Below are 18,500 nucleotides of genomic sequence, written 5' to 3'. Positions count from 1 at the left end.
AGTTTTTGCTGCCGGGGATCGGACCGCCAAGGTCCCTGTCTTCTGCCGCCGCCCAGCTCACATGGTACCCGACCCCTTTAGCCCCTCCCACCAGTGGTGAGCCCATGGGAAGGGAGACCCACGTGTCCTTTTCGGGCTGAGCCCGGCCAGGCCCCATGGGTGCAGGCCCGGCCACCAGGCGCTCGCCATCAAGCCCCACCTCCAGGCCTGGCTCCAGAAGGGGGCCCCGGTGACCCGCGTCCGGGCGAGGGAAAACGTGGTCCGTTAATTTTACTCATCATAAGGGGTCATTTTGAGCCGTGCTTAGTCTGGTCCCTCACCTAGGACCTGTTTGCCATGGGTGACCCTACCAGGGGCATAAAGCCCCAGACAACGTAGCTCCTAGGATCATTGGGGCGCGCAAACCCCTCCACCACGATAAGGTGACGGCTCACGGGGGGCCCTTCAATAAAAAAAAACAAGCATTGGATTCAACTCACGCAAACAGCCCCTCAGCCCTTTTTAAACACACACACATACACTTTCAGCTGTTACTGAAAGCATGCTACTGAACACCAATTGATTGGCTAGTGTTGTCTTGCCTTAGAGAGAAAATATATATGACAAACACAACGCTGCATTTTAAGGGCAAGCAAGGAAAGTCTATCTAATCTAAGCAGTCCGTCATGGTCTGTTCTTCTTGTGGTTATGTTTTGTTTTTGTTGTTCCCGGTTGCTCCAGTAGGGGATCGTCTGCAGCGCACCTGTTTGTAATCTTAATAAATGGACTATTTAAGGACTGCCAAGCAGACAACTCCTTGTGGGATTATTCCTCTGCTTGCTCGTGACCATAACACCACGTATTGAATTTTCTAGATGTCCTCTCATGTTTTCGCCATGTGTTTTGCTCCTTTTGTTGCCTCAAGTTTTTCGCCATAGTAAGTATTGTATCTTGTGTTATTAAAGCTACCCTTGGTTGAACTTTTTGGAATTGGTGTGATCTTGTCTTTTTACGACAAGCAATTTTCGTTATTTCTTTCCTTGCCTTTTGCAAGCGTTTTCGGTTGTTCTCGTTTTGTCATACCAGCGCCTTTCATTGCACTTTGTCGGTCTTGTGTATTTGTGCCTAATAAACCCTTTTTGCTCAAAACACTTTCTGAGTCCAAGCTTTTAGAGTCTGCTTTGGTTTCGGGTCCTCCCGGAGCCCTGACAGAATAATCCGACCATGGACTCTGTGGACTCAGATCGGTTTATGAAAGCACTGGCCAGTCAAGGACAGCTGGTGACAGACCTCCGCGGCACTGTCACCCTGCTAAACAACCGGCTAGGGGAGTTAGGGACGTGGGTAGAGCAGCCAAGCCCCCAAGCTTTGCCTACATTCACGTCACCCACATCTCCTACCGGGGTGTACCCACCCATGGGTGGGAACCGCGAACCCTCCCTACCTCACCCGTCTCATTATGGTGGGGAACCTGGGTTGTGCGGTCAATTTATACATCATTGCAGTCTAATCTTTGATCAGCAGCCCTTTACTTACGCCCAGGATAGCACCAAGGTGGCTTTCATGATTAGTTTATTGACTGGCCAGGCTAGTTCTTGGGCCATGGCCATGAGCAATTTCCGTCCTGAACTTCGGTCTTCCTTCCCGGACTTCCTTGCTGAGTTTCGACGGGTGTTCCACCATCCAGTCTGTGGGAAGGAGGCCGGAGGTCAATTATTGGACTGTTATCAGGGTAGTCGGTTAGTTGCTGACCATTCCATTGCCTTCCGTATCTTGGCGGCAGAGAGTGGTTTTGGTGACTGTGCGTTACGTGCCATCTTCCGCCGTGGCTTGAGTTCCTCTCTGAAAAATAAACTGACCATCCATGATGATACCACGACTTTGGGGGAACTCATCAGTCTTGCCATTAGACTGGACAACCGCCTTCGAGAGAGACACTGGGAGCGTGGAGAGGGAGCAGCTCGATGCTCAGCTAAGTTCCAACCATATCGACCAGATGCCTCCGAACCACGAGACTGCGCAATCCCGCCATCCCGAGCGCCACTTAATTCCAGGGGCGGCCACAACGGTTGAGGACCCGATGCAGCTAGAAGGAGGACATCTGGGACTGATGGAGAGACAGTGACGGTTCCATGCGCATGCCTGCTTCTACTGTGGTCAGCAGGGTTATCACGTCTCCACGTGCCCAACCAGACGTCCACACCGAGCCGAGCCATCTACTTGTATGGGCAACTGTGAGTCAGCCACTCCGCTCAGCATTGACCGCCGGGATCAGGGTGAGATCGACTCTGCGCAGACTCTGGGGAGAGAGACTGAGGTCGGTGCTCTCCGAGGGAACAGACTCCAACTCGAGGGAGAAATGATCAGCCCTAACCAAGGCCTTGTTATCCGTGCACTCGTTGACTCTGGGGCGGATGATTGCTTTATTGACCCAGCTTGTGTTAAGGAATTAGGTTGTCCGGTCGAGTCGTTAAAAGAGGTCAAGCGGGTGAACGATCTTGATGGGCGAATCCTGGCGGAGGTTGAGCATGTCACGGGGCCTTTGATCTTGAAAATTTCCGGCAATCATGTAGAGAATAGGCGCTTTTTCGTCATGCCTATACGAGGAGCCACACCAGTAGTTTTAGGAGGATTACCAGATCTTAAGACCCACAACCCGGTCATGTCATGGGACCACCCTGCCATTGTAAGTTGGTGTTCCTTTTGTTATGCTCACTGCCTGAGGTTGGCTGTCGAGGGCAGTAAACCTTCCCGGGAAATTACAGTGGAGGAGATTTGTCTCGACAACATTCCTGAGATATATCATGACCTACGTCGGGTATTCAGCATGGAGCGCGCACAATCGTTGCCTCCCCACCGACCCTATGACTGTGCAATTGATATAATACCCAACTCACCATTGCCTACAACCCGCTTATATCAGATATCGCAGCCCAAACAGCAAGTCTTGAAAGAATATATTGACGATTCGCTCGCAGCAGGTCTTACCAGGCCCTCCAAGTCCCCATTAGGTGCGGTGTTTTTTCTTTATAGATAAGAAGGACAAGACCCTACGACCATGTGTAGACTATCGTGGTCTTAATGAAATCACCGTTAAGAACAAGTACCCGCTGCCTTTAATGGATTCCGCTTTTGCCCCTCTTCAGTCTGCTACGGTTTTTACTAAACTCGATTTACGTAGCGCTTACCATCTGGTACGCATTAAGGAGGTAGGATGAGTGGAAAACGGCCTTCAAGACTCCTTTGGGGCACTTCGAGTACCTGGTCATGCCGTTCGGTTTAACTAGCGCCCCCGCTGTCTTCCAGAGTTTTGATTAATGATGTGCTCAGAGACGTTCTAAACTTTTTTTGTTTTGTCTATTTACATGACATTTTGATTTTTTCTCGTAACCTCCAAGAACACCAGCAACACGTTCCGATCATTTTACAGTGGTTGTTAGAAAATCGTCTGCCGCCCTGTCACATACTGCAGCTCGCAATCGGGCGATTGCGGATCGCCGGCGACATCCAGCGCCAGCGTACTAGGTTGGGCAGGTGTAGCTCTCTACCAAGGACTTGTATCTTGCTGGCTCATTGCGCAAGTTGGGACCGATGTTCACAGGTCCATTCGAGGTGGATGCCATCGTCAACCCGGTGTCTGTCCGGCTCTGGTTACCACCGACCATGAAGGTCCATCCCATCTTCCGTCATGGTCTGTTCTTGTTGTGGTCATGTTTTGTTTTTGTTGTTCCCAGTTGCTCCAGTAGGGGCAGTAGGTGGATCCTCTGCAGCGTACCTGTTTGTAATCTTAATCAATGGACTATTTAAGGACTGCCAAGCAGACAACTCCTTGTCGGATTATTCCTCTGCTTGCTCGTGACCATAGCACCAAGTATTGAACTTTCTAGATGTCCTCATGTTTTAGCCATGTATTTTGCTCCTTTTGCTGCCTCAAGTTTTTCGCCATAGTAAGTATTGTATCTTGTGTTATCATAGCTACCCTTGGTTGAACTTTATGGAATTGGTGTGATCTTCCCTTTTTACGACAAGCAATTTTAGTTATTTCTTTCCTTGCCTTTTGCAAGCGTTTTTGGTTGTTCTTGTTTTCCTGGTTTTGTCATACCAGCGCCTTTAGTTGCACTTTGTCGGTCTTGCGTATTTTTGTCTAATAAACCCTTTTTGCTCAAAACACCATCTGACTCCACGCTTTTAGAGTCTGCTTTGGTTCCGGGTCCTCCCAGAACCCTGACACGGTCTATATAACCATAGGATGTATCTGTATGTAGGTACAGTATTTGCTGCAGCTACGTATGATCTAAACTAAATATTAGCTGGATATGTGCATTTGTGTGTTGAACTTGTTGGTTCAATGTTGCAATTAGACTTACTTAGCCGATTCTGACTTTGGGTCATGAGCCGCATCGCGTCATTCTATGGCTAGGCGTCGGCCGAATGAGCTGGGCCAGCCTGGGCAGGATGTGAAGGGTGACTGCTGCCACCGCGGTGCCGCGCAGCTGTGGAGATCTGTGGGAATTGGCCCGCCCAGAGTCACTGCCGCCGCCGCTGCCCACGCTTGCCGGCCGGGACGAAGCGGGCCGATGAGCTGAATACGAGTGGGGGCGAGCTAAAGATGCTATTGCTACGCATCTTCGGTGGCAGGAGCCCGAGGCTGCGCGCCATGCGCGCACACATTTTTTTTTAATCGGTCGTGCTTCGTTCGTAGCTCTTCCGCGCAGCTAACTCGGAATCGAAACTTAGCACCGACATTCTAAAATCCGAACGGCTCCGGGTGAACCAGAATGATGGAACTGATTCCACTCTAATCCGGGTTTCGGTGCCCAACCCTAAGGGGGACACAGCCGTGCATGTGTCTGCCGAGCAATTCATCCTCATCGTCAATATTTTGAAGCAGATGTAATGCCTCCTCTACTCTAAAGCTTTTTTTTTTTCAAGATATATGTATACATCTTGGTGACCAGTAGCTTTTATCAATGCAGCCGCTGGTTGCTATGGAAACCTTAATCACGCAATCAAAAAAATTGACACCGTCAAAAGAGGGTTGGATTAATTTAGAAAATAACGTGCTAAATTAACAGCCCCAGTCTTCAGTGCAGGAAAGTTTCGTAATGGGATGGTAGGGCTGGGATGGCCATGTTTTCACTAACAAGTTCATTTAATACTGTATATTTTTTGAAATATACAGATGAAAATAGCTGTCATTTTCTATTCTATCAATACATTTGGGAGAAATTAGGAAATAAGTGACTCCATGAATAATGCCTCTTCTTTAATGAGGCAAATGGCCGCGCCCCCTACCCTTCTATCCTTGTTCGGTCAGAGTCACTGGAGGGACCGATTACAAACTCTCCATTGGAAATCATTGTACTTTCATTGCTCATTACGTCCAAAAACGGTGATCAATTGGCACCAAAATTTATGTGGACATCCCTACTAATGCCCACTTCAACATATCAAAAGGATTAACCTCTCCGTGGCTGATTTATATGAGGATAAGGAAATGTGGAAGTGAGCAGAGCAACATAGATTTATGCTGGGACGAGTGCATACAACTTCAAAAAAAAAAAAAAAACACTGCTTCTTTGCTGATAGGACGGGCGAGGCATTAAACACCAGTGAGGATATTTACAGAGACTTAAGTGGAAATGAGTAGACGTGCACATTTATTTGGACGAGGAATGGCCCCAGTTTTTCGACTTACAACACGCCGTCTAATTTGGAACTTAACAGTCGACATGATATGTTCCAATGCAGCCACACTCGGCTGAAAGCACATGCCGCTCCAAGATGATGCGCACGTTCAAGACAGCCCCGGTGTTCGATGAGGTCTTAGCTCACTCTCATGCTGCAAGCTGGAGCCTGCAAGCGGTGTTGGTACAACGCACGCGACTGCTTGGGAGGAAACACCACGACATGAAGAACGACGCAGGCTTGACGGACAGTAAAGAGCTAATGTTGTGCTCTAATGCCTTTTGTTTTAACGGTCTGAAGCTAGTTGTTGCTATTAGCCGTGCCGTTATCCTGTTAGCCGGGGAGGGATAAAGATCCATGCTTGCCTGATGGCTGCCTGCTGCTCGCTCCCAGCTGCCATCTGCCTCCTGAGTTGATACAAGTTCGGCGTCCGAAATATAACCAGTCGGGGTTCGTGTGCGCATTCATGCTCTTGTCCGCTTCAGCTTGTGTAAGTGGAAAAGCAATTGACACGGTATTTTTTGATTTTGTGGAGGTGATCATGATGAGCTCACGTTTCATTAAATTATATCCAAACTATTGTGTAGAACACTTTTATACTTTCACAGGTTGAAGAGTAGTAATGTGCATTTGCATTTTGATGGCGATCGGTCGCCGTTTTAGACAACAGAACTGACAAAGCGAGCAATATTACCACGCTTGCCTCCCTCTTGTGACGTAGACCGCTGAGACCGAAAAAATAACAAGCCAAGCTCCAAAGGGGGGCGAGCCAATTTGTCGTAAATCTAATCACATAGAAAAGCCCTTAAATCACTACAGAGTCTTTTTTTTGGGGGGGTCGGGGCATTTTAGTACTCATGTAATTTTACATGCAAACCTATTATATAAGTGCCAATGTTAAGATCATCCAAGTGTCACTTTAATTTGAAATCTGGAACTTGAACAGAGTAATCACTACATGGACAGTCTCGTCCGGGAATATAGGATTATTTTAATCTTTTTTTTGTGAATCAACCGGGTGTGAATTTTCAGAAAAGGAAAACGCGTCACCATCTAACTCAATCATTATGTTAGATACAGGACACCCATTGCCATATAGCCTTTGCTTCCTGAACTTCAAACTTCAATTCCAATGAAGTTGCGTCAACGCTAACTATAAACAGCATACAATGATGAAACATGAAACTTGACTTGCAAATCCTTTTCAATCTATATCATAGCACATTTGCTATGTGCTTAAAGTGGGCGGTCGCTCAGTGTGCAATCTATCACGGGAGGCACGAACGGCCCGGAGGCCGGGTGGGGGGTTCTGTATGCCATAAATTGATACAGTATTTACGCTAAATGTCCCCCTACGTATCAACTTGATGTTGCAAGAGCAAGCCATCCAGTTTCGACTATGATTGGTCAAAAGAAAAGAAGGCGATGGAGCGTGTGTGTGTGTGTGTGTGTGTGTGTGTGTCTGTGTGTTGGGTGTCAACTTTGTGAGCAGGTTGTGAGAGGAAAAGCAAGGAATAGGGTGGCGGGCCGGCTGGGAAAGAAGCTATTTCATAATCACTCATTAAACAAACAGAGAATCATAGCTACTTAATCTACTATCTGCAATTGTGGGGAGGAAAAAAAAAACACGAATCTGCTCCGTCCCATCGGCGTGGGTTTGACAATCGAGTCAGACGATTGATGATTGTCATAATGGTTGTCACACTGATACCCAGCTCTGTCTCTTGATGTTATAGTAATTCCACAAGTAAGGACATTAATGAGATGTTTACTAATTTTGTATGGAAAAAAAAGCAGCAGAATTTGAAGAAGACCTGGCTGTCTGCCCCGAAAGCCGAAAGTGGATTTGAATTATTGGTCTTCATTGAATTATATGTTTAAAGTGAAATGGTTAAAAGAATGCTTTAAAAAAAATTCCAGGATCCATATGGTATTTTATACCATATAACATATTGAATAATTTAGGAGGTCTTCAATTCTTACTATCTCACAACTATGTCTCGAAAATACTCATATGTGAAAATTTTCTCAACAAGCTTTGTTAGCGTGGTCACTCACATAATTTTTCCCCACACAAGTCTATTATTTGGAACAATAAATGGATTCTTAAAAGGAACAAATTACTTTATTTACAAAATTGGATTGATAAAAACATTATTTTCGTGAAGGACTTATTTAACTGTGATGATCAACTCCTTAGTTATGCTGATTTTTTTTTTTTTTTTATGGAAAAAGCATTCCCTATTAAAGTTAGTGAATCTAACTCTGTTATAATTCCATTCCCAGTGGAATAATAGAATTAATGAAAGGTTATAAGAAACAAAATGAGCAATCTGTAATTATTAATCATCTCTATATAAATGTTATTGACATTTTAAGCAGTAAATGTACCAATAAACACATGAGAGAATCGCTGTATAAAGTTCAGAAAATAATGCCTCGTGGAAATTTTTCGGAGAATGCTCATTTTAGGAATATCAGTTAGAGTAAAGCGTGGCTTGTTCCTTTTAAACTCTTCATTACGAATAAAGTTACATTTAAAAATTCTACATACCCAACAATCAGCTACATTGCACGTTTTATGGATATTGATAATAAGTGTTCTTTCTGTATAGCTGAACCTGAAAGTGTGAGTCATTTGTTTTTGACTACTGCATTAGTGCTACATTTTGGAAAGATTAGGAGACCTATATATTGTGTAAAACAAATTACAGGATTACGTTGAATGGTAAAGAAATTATTATTCTGTTCAAATCTGAAGAAAAAAAAACTGTGAACTATTGCTAATTTATATGTTTTGTTAGGAAAATTTCACATCCATAAATGTACATTTCTAAATTGCACCCCGTTCTTTAAACTATTTTTGATTGAGGTAGATAATTATTTTAAGTCTCTTGATCTAATAACATGGAAAAAAATGTAAATCAATAATTGCTATACATTCACAAATGTTTAAAGAGTAGCTCACGGATATCCTTGTTTTGAAAGGTGAATTGTTTTTATTTTTATTTACTTTATTTTCTTTATTGTATTGCAATTTTTATTTATTTTAACATAGAATTTATGTTTGTTATTTTGTTGTATATGTATGTAAAAGATGTTAATTGGTTTGCCTGATTATTTTGTTTATATTTTACCAATAAATTTTTTTTAAAAATACACTGAAGCAGCCTTTTCCTGAGTGACTCCAATGATAACCTGTATTTCAAGTTTTCAATTGCATTTTTCCTTTGTAATACAAAATACAGTAAAGACATCCAAATCCAAAAACCCCTGTTACAACCGTGGAGAAATGCCAAAAAAAAAAAAAAAACCATCAGGTGCACAATTCAAGAAGAGGAGAAAGGAGGAAGAGGAGAAAAGGGCAATCCAAGTGTCTGTAATGCAATGCAGATATGAATGACGTTAACCTAATTGTGCATCATGTAATGATAAAGTGACCTGTGGTCTATATGCTATTTATTAGCCTCCTGATAATATGTTGCTACCACCTACCTGGCCTCAAAAGGCCACTGTTGTACTTTTAGTTGTTTTTGCTGTTTTTTTTATTAAGCAATTTTTGTATTTGAGACAGCTACACACATTTTGTTCATAATAACCCAGCTAGTGCAATAAGTTTACAAAGTTATAGTCTGGGGATTTAGTAAACAGTATTGCATTCTTGTCGAATGTGTGAATGCTAAACATGGGTCTTCTGCCCTGACCATGTGTGGAACTGGGAACACGGTGTAGACAGCGAGCTAAACAATTTTCCAATAAAGACACAAAAGCGGAGAATCCAACTTCACGTTTTTATGGAAGTCTTTTTTGTGAAACTGAAACTACAGAGAAGGACAAAAAAAACAAGTGGATGAGTAAACAGATCTAAATATATAGATGCAAACATAGACCTGTACACTAGACAGTTACTGGATTAAATGATTATTCAAGATACATTCAACTACAACAAAGATAACACAAAGTACAATTGTCTGAATGGCAATCATCTTAAATGTAGCAAAGAAGCCTGTAAAATATGAATGTCCATGGAACTAATGAACATACTGCAAACAAAATGTTTAATTGTATTTGTACTCACAGATTGTGCCAAATAGTGAGCTAAATCAAGGTGGATGCATATAGATGAAATTAAACACTTCTTCAGTGACGTGTGGCTGTTCAAAATGGCTTCTGTGTTAAAAACAAGTGCTTCAACCACTTTCGCCACTAGGGGTAACTGAGGTTACATCTATTGTAATGTCTGGGGCCAGAATAATGGGTCTGCTAAGGCTTGGAACCAATATTTACTTGAGTAAAATGTTGGAATTAATATGGAAAAATTAAAAGTACAGATTGATCCGAAGGCTGTTCTAATAGCTTTCTTTGAGCCCCGAATATTATTTTTTCCTGTAAAATACAACTGTTGAACAATGCACCAAAGACGTAAAAGTAATTGTGTGAAAGGCGAAGGCCTTTACACATATGTTATTCGGATTCTTTATTGTGTGAAGGCGAACTTCATTCAAGTTTCAAAACATGCAGAAAATTCGTGCCTTCCGGGGTAGTATTTTTTTACGTTCCCCAAATTTACCATTTCCCCAATATTTCCCATTTTTCACCCCCAAAAAACCCATTCATTTTCAATGGCACTTTCAACATTTCCCCATTTCCACCATTCCAATTTCAAATTCACAAGATTCAACTCATTCAACTCACATTGGAAAAGCTTTTCAACACACCCACAATTCCTACTTCCCAAAAATTCAACTTATTCACCCGTAAAAACCCCACAAAATTCCACCATTCATTCCCATTGCCATATTCAACAATTCACATTTACATAATTCCAATTTGAAATTCACCACATTCATCTCATTCGACTCATATTGGTCAAGCTTTTCAACACACCCCAAATTCCTATTTCCCACACATTCAACTCATTCACACTTAAAAAACCCACAAAAATTCACCATTCATTTTCAGTGGACCAGTGTTTTTGCCTCTTGGTCTCCCCAGTGCGGCGGCCATCTTGGGGGAGGACCCAAAATCAACAGGAAGTGACCCAAATGACCCGGAAATGAACAGGAAGTGACCCGGAAATTAACCGGAAGTGGCCCAAATAACCCTGAAATGAACCGGAAGTGACCGACATGACCCAGAAATGAACCTGGAGTGATCCAAATGACCTGAAAATGAACCGGAAGTGACTCAAAGGGCCCGGAAATGAACCCGAAGTGACCCAAATGACCCGTAAATGAACCAGAAATGAACCGGAAGTGACCCAAATGACTGGAAAATGAACCGGATTTGACCCAAATGACCCCGAAATGAACCGGAAGTGACCCAAATGACCTGGAAGTGAACCAGAAGTGACCCAAATCACCAGGAAATGACCCAAATCACCCGGAAATGAACCGGAAGTGACCCAAATGACTGAAAAATGAACCGGATTTGACCCAAATTACCTGGAAATGAACTGGAAGTGACGCAGGAGTTAAGTTTTTCCTTACATTCTCTTTTCTTGCTCCCCTTCTCTTTTTTATGTCCTCAGTCCAGGCCATTGTACATTATTCGAGATAATTCAACTTCATTCCACTTCATTCAGTATTCATACTAGTATAGCATTACATTCAACATTTCAGTTTTACAGACTTCCAGTTAGGTCTTTTATGGTCTTGTGGTACACACGCTGAGTTGTGTGCAGGCAGCGTTGGATCGATTCCCCCTCATTCCGAAACATTCCACAATTTTTTATGGAGTTCATTCAACTTCATCCCACTTTATTCAACTTTATTCAGTATCATTCTACTTTACTCAGTATCATTCAATTCTATTACACTTTATTCAACTTCATTCCACTGTATTCAACTTTATAAAATCAATTATAAAATGTAAATTAATCTCTGTCATTAATGCTTTAATCTTGACAGCCCTAATTAGAAGCTATAGTAGCCCTCTTATTTACCGTTGAGTCGAGTTGAGACACTGGCGGGTGGCAATAAGAATGATGATGAACATATTTTTTGGAGATCAATTGTTATTATTATTTCTTATTTATTTTTTCTCTCAATTCGACATTAATATTACTTATGGATATTTGGAAATTACGGACTTTTTGTTATTGGATACCCGTAATTAAATTAACCACATTGGAAATGCAATGAGGCGGCACGGTGGTCGACTGGTTAGCACGTCCGCCTCACAGTTCAGAGGTCGTGGGTTCGATCCCGGCTCCGGCCTCCCTGTGTGGAGTTTGCATGTTCTCCCCGTGCCTGCGTGGGTTTTCTCCGGGCACTCCGGTTTCCTCCCACATTCCAAAAACATGCATGGTAAGTTGATTGGATACTCTAAATTGCCCCTAGGTGTGATTGTGAGTGCGGATGTTTGTCTCTGTGTGCCCTGCGATTGGCTGGCAACCAGTTCAGGGTGTCCCCCGCCTACTGCCCAAAGACAGCTGGGATGGGCTCCAGCACGCCCCGCGACCCTTGTGAGGAGAAGCGGTACAGATAATGGATGGATGGATGGAAATGCAATTTTGTCTGGGAGAACGGGAACCTTCCCTTGAGTATCCAGTCCTTTTTCTTTTTATTTGACATGGGTAGAAATAGTTCACTGGGGTGGCCAGAGTTGAATAACACCTCATTGAGGAGTGGCCGTATGTGCGTCCATTTATGTGTGCATTTTATTTCGTGAAACCGTGGCTGTGGATGGTATGATGAACAATGACTGATCTGTCATTGTCGTTTGGTTTCTATTGTGTGAAATGATTATTGTCGCTTTTTAAGAAGGGGGACCGGAGGGTGTGCTCCAATTACAGAGGGATCACACTCCTCAGCCTCCCCGGCAAGGTCTATTCAGGGGTGCTGGAGAGGAGGGTCCGTCGGAAGGTCGAATCCCGGATTCAGGAGGAGCAATGTGGTTTTCGTCCTGGCCGTGGAACAGTGGACCAGCTCTACACCCTCAGCAGGGTCCTCGAGGGTGCATGGGAGTTTGCCCAACCGGTCTACATGTGTTTTGTGGACTTGGAGAAGGCGTTCGACCGTGTCCCTCGGGGAGTTCTGTGGGGGGTGCTTCGGGAGTACGGGGTACCGAGCCCCCTGATAAGGGCTGTCCGGTCCCTGTACCACCGATGCCAGAGTTTGGTCCGAATTGCCGGCAGTAAGTCGGATTCGTTTCCTGTGGGCGTTGGACTCCGCCAAGGCTGCCCTTTGTCACCGATTCTGTTCATAACCTTTATGGACAGAATTTCTAGGCGCAGCCGAGGTGTCGAGGGGGTCCGGTTTGGTGGCCTCAGTATTGCATCTCTGCTTTTTGCAGATGATGTAGTACTGTTGGCTTCTTCAAGCCGCGATCTCCAACTCTCGCTGGAGCGGTTCGCAGCCGAGTGTGAAACGGTCGGAATGAAGATCAGCACCTCCAAATCTGAGACCATGGTCCTCAGTCGGAAAAGGGTGGCGTGCCCTCTCCAGGTCGGGGATGAGATTCTGCCCCAAGTGGAGGAGTTCAAGTATCTTGGGGTCTTGTTCACGAGTGAGGGTAAGATGGAACGGGAGATCGACAGGCGGATCGGTGCAGCGTCTGCTGTGATGCGGACCCTGTATCGGTCTGTCGTGGTGAAGAAGGAGCTTAGCCGAAAGGCGAAGCTCTCAATTTACCGGTCGATCTACGTTCCTACTCTCACCTATGGTCATGAGCTGTGGGTCATGACCGAAAGAACAAGATCTCGGATACAAGCGGCCGAAATGGGTTTCCTTCGCAGGGTGTCTGGGCTCTCCCTTAGAGATAGGGTGAGAAGTTCGGCCATCCGGGAGGGACTCAGAGTCGAGCCGCTGCTCCTCCGCGTCGAGAGGAGCCAGTTGAGGTGGCTCGGGCATCTGATTAGGATGCCTCCTGGACGCCTCCCTGGTGAGGTGTTCCGGGCATGTCCCACCGGCAGGAGACCCCGAGGACGACCCAGAACACGCTGGAGAGACTATGTCTCCCGGCTTGCCTGGGAACGCCTTGGGATCCTTCCGGAAGAGCTGGAGGATGTTGCTGGGGAGAGGGAAGTCTGGGCTTCCCTGCTGAAGCTGCTGCCTCCGCGACCCGACTTCGGATAAGCGGGAGATAATGGATGGATGGATGGATTATTGTATTGACGTTGACTGTGAGAATTGAATGTTCTTGACTTTAAGGAGATTATTATAGTGTTTGCATTCAGACCATTTGTAAATATATTCTCTAAATATACAGGTAATATTAAAAATGTGGCAGAGTATCCCATAAAAAAAAGCCTACAGTATATGGTTTATACATGGCAGGGATCATATTTTCCTCACATAAAATGAGTAGAATTATCCTTAAGATGTATAAAACCTTTGGTGTACATGATTTTAAAACCACATAAATTTTATGTTTGTATATGGAGGTTTTGCAGCACAGGTGATCCACATATAATTCAGTTAAAATATAATTTTCAGGTGAAACTTTTAAAATCCTTTTTCATACGGGATCAAGAGGTCAAAGAATAGACTACTGCACCCATGTGAAAATGTCAGGGAAATCACAGGTATCAAATTTTCCACTAGGTGGTTAGGGGGGTTGGCCACCCCTTGGCCCCTCTGTGGCTACAAATCTGGGAAAAGTGTAAGTTTTTGTTTATGCTATTAAAATGTTGAATGTTTTGGCATGATGAGTATCGCCTTTGGGAGATAAAACTCTTTTGAGAGGTTTTAATCGGTACATTCTTTCTCCATTTTCTCTCTCTCTCTCTCTCTCTCTCTCTCTCTCTCTATATATATATATATATATATATATATATATATATATATATATATATATATATATATATATATATACATATATCCTTAAGAAAGGGAATACTTAGCAATTGGTTAGGATAATTTGATTAAATAGTTCTTTATCTATTTACCAAGTGATATGTATTAAATATAACCAGGCTGGATGATAGATGTTCTGTGAAGTTAAGACGACCTTTGCTGTGACAATTCTGAAGGGACAAGACATTGTTTCATAAAATACCAGACTGCAAACATAGTTATCTACAAGCTGTTTGACATCACAAGTCCAGGATTCTCAACCACGACCAGGAGGAACAAGAAGAGCTACTTCACAGCGATTGGGGGGCAAAAATAAATATTATTACAAATTTCTTGTTGTAATGCAACAATAGGACATTTACACACAATAGGTGATAAAATTTGGCCCACACTGGCTGAATTGAGAAAATGCTAGCACAAATTTTAATGTACAAATGGCAGACGCGCCAGGGGTGATGTCTCTGAGTGGAATTGGAAAACACCTTTTTGGGGAGTGAATGAGATACTAACCAATGAATCAAGGTGTGAACAAAAGGTGGAAGTTTGAATGTGTATGAGATTTAAGAGAATGTTTACGGGACGGGCCCCGGGATAGAAAATCCTAAACAGCTGCTGGACATGATGTTAGGTAGGCTTTCCTAAATTTCTATACTCTGTGAAGATGATGTCTTTATATTTGTTTCAACCTGTCTTATGTTTAGGCTTTTCTGTACATCTATTCTTAACTTATTCCAAAATGTAACATGAATACTAAAGATAAAGCTCTTTTGTTGTGCGTGTTTGTTTTGTTTGAGGCTGAAAGAGGGAGGTGCGTGTTTTATATTAGATTTTTTTTCTTCAAATTATTCAATTCCAAATTATGTCGGCCTCAGTATATGAGGTCGAAAGATGGTGTAAAGGATCTAAATCTATATGAATTGCTTTATATTAGCCAACAGGTTACAAAAATCAAAACAAAATGGGAATTAAACATTGCATTAAGTTAAAAGTCTCAGAGTCAGCATGCCCTGATCGGAGCACGGAACCAGCTGGTGAAGATCAGCCACACAGGCAGGGCCAGCCAGGGAGGAGACCAGCCCACATGATGAGATTTTGAAGACAGTATAAATGTGAGGGCTGCGTGTTAGACCGTGCCCCCTTTTCTGCCCTCGCCCGTCTCGGGTGAGAGCATTCACGAGGATGGAAAAGCTGCCCAGATCTGATTATTGTATGATTTCTGAGCTTCGGAGATGGTAAAGAAAACTGACGAGAAAATTCAATAGACTTGTGTGAGTCCTTATTTACATTGGATACCTTCTTGGAAGATAAAACGAACACGCATTGAATAAGTAGTTGTTTTGTAAATTGCCAATTGGGCTTATGGACTCCTGACCTACAAAACATTTCAACAAGATCTTTAAATTGATGCCTTAGCTCAGTAAAGGTTGGCAAACACTGCTGTAGCCAGCCTCAAAGTGTCTATATGACAAGTGTCCTCCAAGTACTCCAATGTGTCTGTTTGATTGATTGTTAAAGATCTCTGAAAGATCTATGAAAAATGAAACACACACACGCACATAAAAACCATAAAGACACAAATTGATGTTATGTTGAGTGTTAATGACATAACATTCAGTCACTCTCTCGTTCTCCAAATGTGAATGTGGAATGTGAACATACACAGCTGCTTTGTTGCACATCAAGCAGTTAAAAACAGAGAACTGTAGTTTTCCTGGTATGCAGCCTGCCTAAGTGGTTGGTGCCCAGCTGTCATCTTTTGAAAATATAAAAAAAGAAAAACAAAACGACAGTCTGGGTTTCACAATGTTATTTAACTCCCTCCACCCCCATCCCCTTCCCCTCCACTACCACCACCATCAAAAATGAGACATAAAAAACATTTATGCAAGATCATTTGTACACACTATTGTTGTGTTGTTGTGTTCGGTTAGCGTAGGTGCGCGCGCGCACGCACGCACACGCACACACGCGCGCACACGCACGCACACACACGCACGCACCCCAGCACAGACGCACACACACGCACACTGAGTCAAACAAGCGCCATCCAGACACGCAGTGGGCGTGTCTTTCCTCCAGCATGAGTAAATAGAAGCGCGCCTCTGTGCTCCCCTGTCAAAAAATGATAGCGTCTCTTCTCTCCGGTACCGGCACCAGCTATTGCACATCTGCCCCATCACTGCACGGCTTTGAAGTCTCAGTTTCCGAGACCCGGCACAGATTATTTGCAACATTTGGGTAAGAATCGCTTCTTCCTTAACAACCTTGTCGTTGTGAGGTGGTTTGTGTTCCTGTGTACATCCTGAATATAAGTGAGGGCGTCATTTGTCTTCTTGGAGCCACAGGTGTGCATCTTTTTCTGCGTGTGCCCCGCGCCTCAGCTCTAAAAATGCAGGTTTCACTGCCTGCGGGCTCGAGGTAGCTTCGGTGTCATGACTTGCTGTCTTGCTTGCTGTCTCCGGTGTGGTTAGTGAATTGTCGACTGTATCGTTCCGAGTGCTTGGATAGACCAAGGTAGGTTTGATATACAATCGCCGTGCGTGCAAGTGCAAGCCTGACTGAACTAAATGTCCACATTATAGTGCACAAAATGTTTGACTGTACTCACTTTTGATTACTTCGTACTGTATTGCGTTATATTCTTTAAAATTGTATTTTTAAAAATGGAAATGCGGTTTTGGTGGTGCACTTGTGTGTGCAGTGCCCACTGACAGTCTGACTCCAGGGGTAACAAGTGCACTCTGCGGTGCACCCCACAAGTTTAACGCAGGTGATAATTTCTCCTTTTGGCAAGAAAAGGAAAGTCTCCAGTCTTCTAGTTTCGGGAATTAGTGCCCCGCCCCCCAACCCTTTAACCCACTTATCCTACTATTCTTACAGTTTGAGGAAGATAAAGCAAAAAAAGGAGGAAAAAAACAAGGTTAGTAAATACAATTACCATAACAAACACTCATACAATACGGGATTAAAGCAAATTAACAGATCAGTATACAAGAGTCTACATATGCAAAGAAAATCCCATATGCTTCCAATGTGCAATATTACCACAAGAAAAATAACAAGCTTCCCTTATACAAGAGAAATAATAACATAAGGAGAATACATGCTCAGATATAACACAACGTTTTGAGTCAAGACCTCAGTCTTAACAGGGTGAAGTTGTGATTGACAGGGGTAGCCTATTGCCAATTGTCAGGCTGTGACTGCAGAATACTAGTCAACGCTGACATTCAGATTAGACAGTGGGTTGGATTGGAGCAAAAATATCTCCAAACAACACAACCAAGTAAGTGAACTGGCATGTCTTGCATGCATGAAATGTCACTGTGGTTGTTTCTGTTTCTTGCGTCCAAATGTGCAGAGGGTTGTTGATTTGAATAGTTATTATATAAACATGCATGATGTTTACATTTCTTTTAGCTAATACAAATAGTTAATGTTTGTTCATCATAATTGTGACATTAAATGACCATGCTTCATGCTTCCAAGCATGTAAATCTGACACTACACAAGTGACGGCATCCACAGCTGCTTATTCTTTGATGGTCAGATTTGTCATGAAAGTTTCATTATAACTTGAGTTATAGTGAAGTGAAAAATGACTAAAATGAGCACTTGTGCTAACATTAGGTTACCCATTTGTGTGGCTTCGCGCCACATGCTATAGCATAGCATGCTCTCCACTCTACTGCAGCAGCATATTTTATTGTGCCATCGGTTTCCTCGGGAATAAAACGTGTTTTTACTGTGACCAACAGCCACATATTGGGAAGTAAATACAGGAGCCCATTGCTATTCTTTGTTTTTGTTTGTTAGCGTGTGTAGTTCCAACTGATTATTTCAATCTGGCAGTCTTTTTACAGTTTCCTGCTATTTTCAAATGGAAAACAACAAAGTCCAAGTACAAAGTGGAAAAGCACCATATGATGAGTGATTAGGATATCATTAAAAACTGTCTGTGACCATTTAGGACAAAAGTACTGTATGTTGTACCATTTCATTTGGAAGCAGTTCTTAGATGAGACATTTATACTG

General features: G+C 43.3%; 1 protein-coding gene across 3 annotated transcripts in view; it reads left to right on the top strand.

Annotated features, from left to right (window-relative positions):
* Window positions 1–16,515: 16,515 nt before the first annotated feature.
* cemip (cell migration inducing hyaluronidase 1) overlaps window positions 16,516–18,500 on the top strand; it is a 216,620-nt gene continuing 214,635 nt past the window's right edge. The window contains exon 1 of one of the 3 annotated variants that reach the window (XM_086025001.1): window positions 16,516–16,703. The gene's annotated coding sequence lies outside the window, so the exon portion shown is untranslated. The remainder of the gene's footprint in view (window positions 16,704–18,500) is intronic. The other 2 variants (XM_086025000.1, XM_086025002.1) reach the window with 2 other exon arrangements.

The sequence above is a fragment of the Filicampus tigris genome, chromosome 3 (genome assembly GCF_054856515.1).
Source record: "Filicampus tigris isolate MCC_2025a chromosome 3, RoL_Ftig_1.0, whole genome shotgun sequence".
Lineage (NCBI taxonomy): Eukaryota > Metazoa > Chordata > Actinopteri > Syngnathiformes > Syngnathidae > Filicampus > Filicampus tigris.
The sequence above is the reverse complement of the archived record's forward strand: the minus strand, read 5'-3'. Positions and strand labels throughout refer to the sequence as shown.